The sequence below is a fragment of the Rhinoderma darwinii genome, chromosome 2 (assembly GCF_050947455.1).
Source record: "Rhinoderma darwinii isolate aRhiDar2 chromosome 2, aRhiDar2.hap1, whole genome shotgun sequence".
NCBI lineage: Eukaryota > Metazoa > Chordata > Amphibia > Anura > Rhinodermatidae > Rhinoderma > Rhinoderma darwinii.
In genome coordinates this window covers 65140572-65146727 of record NC_134688.1, presented here as the reverse complement: position 1 = coordinate 65146727, position 6156 = coordinate 65140572, and the positions used below count along the sequence as shown (strand labels likewise).

General features: G+C 47.0%; 1 long non-coding RNA gene across 1 annotated transcript; it reads right to left on the bottom strand.

Annotated features, from left to right (window-relative positions):
* Positions 1-254: 254 nt before the first annotated feature.
* Positions 255-5398, bottom strand: LOC142740589 (uncharacterized). Its single transcript, XR_012880795.1, has 2 exons — positions 4985-5398; positions 255-364 (listed from the first exon to the last, which is right to left on the bottom strand). It is a non-coding gene; the product is annotated as an uncharacterized LOC142740589 (long non-coding RNA).
* Positions 5399-6156: the final 758 nt, after the last annotated feature.

Here is a 6156-nt window from a genome sequence, read left to right as displayed (position 1 = left end):
TTGGCCCTTTCCAGCCTCATAATACCAGCCTGCTGCTGCCCAGTGCCTGACCATCACTACAGTTGGTCTGGTACTGGATCGCACCCGGCTCTTCCCAGCACCCCTGGTGGCGGTGGGTACAGGGGTAATAATGGGAGGTTAGTTGCAGCCATTTTACTAGCAAACATTAAGCCCCACCTTAGTAATGGACGTTGTCAATCAGACTGCTGCCATTACTAAGGCGCTATTAAAGTATTAAAGAAAACACAGACACGTAAGAAAATATTTTTTTATTGAAATTAGAACTTCCCCACATAAAAAAAATACGTAGATCATCGAAGTAGGACAACGAATCTACGACCTAGTTAAAACGGTCCAGCGGAACCTGCAAAACAAAAAAAATGAAAATAAAGTTAGTAATTTGAAAAATAAAAAATATTATACTCACCTCCAGCAGTCTTCTTCCCTGCGATGCAATAGAAACTAGACATCACTGAACTTCTGAAATGTCATATATTACAAATTAAAAGGGTTTTCCCCACAAACACATGTATCCCCTATCCACAGGATAGGGGATACATGTGTGATCGCTGGGGGTCCGACCACTGGGGCCCCCAGAGATGAGAACTGGAGATTGAAAGTCCGCCGAAGTGGCCAGCGGTCCATTCATTTCTAGGGACTTAGGGGACCACTATCTCCGGCAGCTCCATAGAAATTAATAAAGCAATGGTCGAGCAAGTGCACTAGTGCTCCATTCTCATGGAGCACTTCGGGGGAATTTCGGTCCCCCGATCTCATCGCTGGGATTCCCAGTGGTCAGACCCTCAGCGAACACACATGTATCCTCTATTCTGTGGATAGGGGATACATGTGGTTGTGGGAAAACCCCTTTAAAGGGGTTTTGCAATCCCTAAAAATTGATGGCCTATTCACAGGATAGGCCATCAATAGCTAATGGCTCGGGGTCCGACTCCTGCGACCCCCGCCGATCAGCTGTTTTGAAGGGACCGCAGTGCTCGTACGAGCACTGCTTCCCCTTCGTTTTTTTCTTGCTCACTGTGAATCTCCGACACAGATGCAGCGGTGATTCACAGGTATTTCAGCCTGTTCTCCCAATTCACTTCAATGTTAGACGGCGGCAATACTGAATACTCGTACGAACCCTTCAAAAATGCTGATCGGCAGGGGGTCCCGGAAGTCGGAACCCGACCCATCATCTTTTGATGGCCTATCCTGAGGATAGGTCATGAATTTTTAGGGACTGGATAACCCTTTTAACTCCATATGGAGCATCCATTTAGGCATTTTTATACTTAAAGTGTTTGGTAAACGTTTAACAAACTTCTGACGCAGGGGCGTAGCTAAAGGCTCATGGGCCCCGATGCAAAAGTTCTTATTGGGCCCCCTCCCCCCGCAATCTTCTCATGGCCGACGGTCCGCAACTTTCAGCTGCATCGCTGGGTCTCCTAAGTGACTCACCAATGCAGCACTAGCACAATCACCCCTGACGAAGCACCAGCGAAACGCGCGTCGGGTCTGGCAGCGGTCTCCCCTCCCGGTTCTGATCTCCTGCTCATTTTCCACTACGTAGGTGTAGGTATACTGCTCATTAGTTTGCCTATGACTGCACTTTGCATGTATATTTTTTTAGGTATCTATCTGTGCAAATGTACTATGCTTAGCACCTGCTTAATAATATTGATTTATGCTCTTTGTGGGACCATTTTAACATCTGGGGGACCAGGCTGCTTTTATGTTCGGATTCCATCTCTTTATGAGGGTTCATTCTTTTTACTGTGTATAGTTGTAATGTGTTTTCTGTGTATTTTTGACTGAAATAAAGATTGTTTGTAATTTTGCAAATACTTGGTCGTGACTTTTCTTCTCTTTCTGGTTTATTATATCAGTCACTGTGACCATTGCCACAATTTGGGGCATTGCTCGGTTTACTAGCAGCCAGGGGCGTCACTAAGGGCTTCAAATGGCAGGGGAAATAGCCCCAATATATATGTGTCCGCCCCCCAAAAAAAATTTGTGTATAGGAGACAGCATAGCATATCTATACCACTACGACCCTATAAACTAGGGATAGGATTAGATACATTGGCTCAGCAGACAGTATCACACATGATCGGATTAGATACAGTGGCTGAGCAGACCGTATCACACATGATAGGATTAGATACAGTGGCTGAGCAGACAGTATCACACATGATAGGATTAGATACAGTGGCTGAGCAGACAGTATCACACATGATAGGATTAGATACAGTGGCTCAGAAGGCAGTATCACACATGATAGGATTAGATACAGGGCCCAGCAGACAGTATCACACATGATTGGATTAGATACAGGGCTCAGCTCGCTGACATTGCAGCTCCAGCGCTGGACCCAGGAAAGGTAAGAATAATAATTTTGCTTCTTTAAGTGTTACTGATTATTTTTGTGTGTTTGTGTTTTTTTACAGGTTCGGTTGTTGGACTTCGGATACGAGGACTTCAATGACAGCGTTTTTTTATTCTCAATAAAATGGTTAATGGGGGTTGTTTTTTTATTTCAATAAAATATTTTTTCTATGTGCTTGTACCTTTTTAAACTTTATTATCACCGCCTTAGTAATGGCCGCTGGCTGATTGACAACCTCCATTACTGAGGCGGGGCTTAATGTTAGCCGGTGCAGAGGCTAACACTAACCCCCATTATTACCCCGGTACCCACCGCCACCAGGGGTGCTGGGAAGAGCCGAGTACGAACCAGTACCCGTCCATCTGTAGTGACGGGCAGGCACCGGGGTGGCCGCAGGCTGGTAGTATTAGGCTGGGGAAGGCCAAAAACAATAGCACCTACCACCCTGGTAATGCTGCCTGCTGCTGCTGTGTTGTATCTGGCTGGTTATGAAAATTGGGGGGGGACCCGACATCGTTCTTTTCAATTATTTTTTATTTTATTTTTTTTAAATGACGCGGGGTCCCCATTTTTCATAACCAGACAGATACAATAAAGCAGCAGCAGCCTAGCATTACCAGGGTGGGAAGGGCCACTGTATCTGGCCTTTCCCCTCCTGATACTACCAGCCTGCGGCCACCCTAGTGGCCGACCATCACTACAGATGGTCAAGTACAGGATCGTACCCGGCTCTTCCCAGCACCCCTGGTGGCGGTGGGTACCGGGGTAATAAAGGGGGTTAGTGTTCGCCTCTGCACCGGCTAACACTAAGCCCCGCCTTAGCAAAGGATGCTGTCAATCAGCCGGCGGCCATTACTAAGGCGGTAGTAATATAGTTAAAAAAAACACCACAAAGACATAGAAAAAATATTTTATTGAAATAAAAAAAAAAAAAACACACAACCGTCATTAACCATTTTATTGATCATAAATAAAAAAGCCGTCATCGAAGTAGTCCTGGAATCCGACGTAGTCCAACGACCGAACCTGTAAGAAAACACACAAGAAAAACGATTAGTAACACATGTGTTAGGCTTAGATACAGGGCCCATGTGTGATACTGTCTGTGGGACCGTGTATCTAATCCTACCACAACGTAGGCTTAGATACAGGGTCCAGCAGACAGTAATGTTATACAGTATAAGATTACTGTGTGCTGGGGCCCTGTATCTAAACCTACAATGTGGTACGCTTATATACAGTGCCCAGCAGACAGGATCACACAATCTGAGATCCTGTCTCATGGGCCCCCTAAGCCTGCTACATCGTAGGCTTAGGGGTTGTGCAGTCCCTAAACATTGATGGCCTATCCTCAGGATAGACAAAATAGACGAGGAGACAGCACTTCCAACATATGTCAGCTTTTTAATCACCCGTGCGACGTTTCAGTCCAGCAGGACCTTTCTCAAGCATGTGAAGTGCTGTCTCCTCGTCTATTTTGTCTATCTGATATTGGGGACCGCGGATCCGGTCCTATTGAGGCGTGCACCCACTTGTGGTCCAGTGCTGTGGTAATTTTCTGCTTTGGATATATCCTCAGGATAGGCCATCAATAGCTGATGTGTCGGGGTCCGTCTCCCGGGACCCGCCAATCACATGTTTTGAAGGGGCCGCAGCACTCGTACGACAGCTGCTTCCCCTTCATTTCACTACTCGCTCACACTGTGAATCTCTGACACCGATTCACAGTGTGACCGGAATGAAGGGGAAGCAGCTCTAGTACGAGTGCTGCGGCCCCTTCAAAACAGCTGAATGGCAGGTCCCGGGAGTCGGACCCCGCCTGTCAGAGCTAACCTTACCTTCCTCTTCAGCCGCGGCAGAAGTTCTGTCCTCTCGATGCTGTGTGCGGCGCATAGCGCTGTGACGTCATGCGCTGCGCACAGCGCATGACGTCAGGACCTCTGCTGCGATCCGGAACCAGGAAGGTAAGTACAGTCTGTTACTATAGTAATGGGCCCGCGGCCCGAGTTACTATAGTAACTTTTTATTGATGTGGTGCGGGGGCTGTGGGCCCCCCTGGCTTCGGGGCCCGGTCGCAATTGCGACCACTGCGACCCCTATAGCTACGCCAGTGAGTCCCAGCGATAACAAAATGATCACTTATCGTAAGGATAGGTGATAATTTATGATTCTGTAAAAAAAAAAAAAACTTAAGAAAATGCCTACTAATACTAGATATTATCTAACAAATCTGTAGGAGCAGCCTCTTTATTATCTATAGCTTCCAATAAACACTGGCATAGCAGAGCTGTGTGCTTCACATTACAGCACAGCTCCAGACCTCCAGTAATGTGCAATCATGACCCACAGTAACCTCTAGCCCCCTTATCAGTGTCTTCCCGATAACTGGAGGCTGGAGCTGACCTGTAATGAATTATGACCCTCAGTAACCTGTTATCAGTGTCCTGTCTGCGCTGCTCTCACTGCTGAATCCTCCCGTTCTGTCCTCTATTTGCAGGATAGAAAGAACAGAGAGAGACAGCAAAGATCAAATAGTATAGGGAAAGCCACTAAAGAAAGACCATGTAACTGTATGAGTAACGCCTGTCCAGAACTCACATGGATGTGGGGGAAACGAGCTGTGATAAGACATGAGCTTCTCCTTACACAGCGAGCGGCAGTGTGTGTATCTAGACTCCTCCTCCCGTCTCCTCCAATCCAGTGCCTCAGAGCACAAGAAGGGAGGGGGATTACACACGCTGCTGCACCTGCGCTGTGTAAAGATCGATTTTATCTAAGAAGCAATGATACGGACACTCTAAGTGTGGCGAGGGGGGCCCGTGGGCCCCTCAGGCTTAGGGGCCCGGTCGCAACTGCGACTTCTGCGACCCCTATAGCTACGCCACTGTTCTGACGTGTCATAGTGACATGTCAGAAGTTTGCATTGGTGGGATTCCGAGCACTAAGACCCCCACCAATCGCTAAAACGAAGACGCTGAAGCATTCGTGTGAGCGCTCAGCTGCTTCGTGTCTGTTCTATTTACTGCTTTTTGTCTATAGGGACAGTGATCTGTTCCCTAAGGCTTGCACCCTCTTTCATTTAAGCCTGTGCTGCAGGATTCTATTTTTGTAGATAGATTAGATAGATAGATAGATAGATAGATAGATAGATAGATGTTTAATGGCGAAGTGTGGGTATTTTTTATTACCACTAATATCCCTCTCCTGCCAGAAGTTACAGCAGTCCAGAGAGGGGGGAGGGGCACGGGGGAGATGGAGAGCTGCAAAAAGAATGTGCCTGGAGACACAATATTTTCTGAAAACCATAAAATAATGTAATTTATTTTATGATTTTATAAATGCTAGTGTTCCCAGGCACTAAATACTTTAATCTGTGTACTCACCAGTCACCCCTGTCCTGTGGCTTCGTTCTTCTCCCCTCCAGCGTTCCGCTTTAGGGCCTGTTCACACGGAGTTTTTTGACACGTTTTTTGACGCGGAAAACGCGTCGGAAAACGCGCCAAAAACGACCCAAAATGACTCCCATTGATTTCAATGGGAGACGGAGGCGTTTTTTTACCGCGAGTAAAAAAACGCCTCGCGGCAAAAAGAAGGGACATGACCCTTCTTGATGCGGTTTCCGCGTCCAAAACCGCATTGAAAGCAATGGGGACACGTCAAAAAACACCTCGAACTAGTGAGGTGTTTTCTGACGAGTATATTGCCGAGAGTTTTGGAGGAGTTTCTTGCAGTCTCCTGCTGCTAGTCCAGCCCAGAAAGGGGCTGTCATT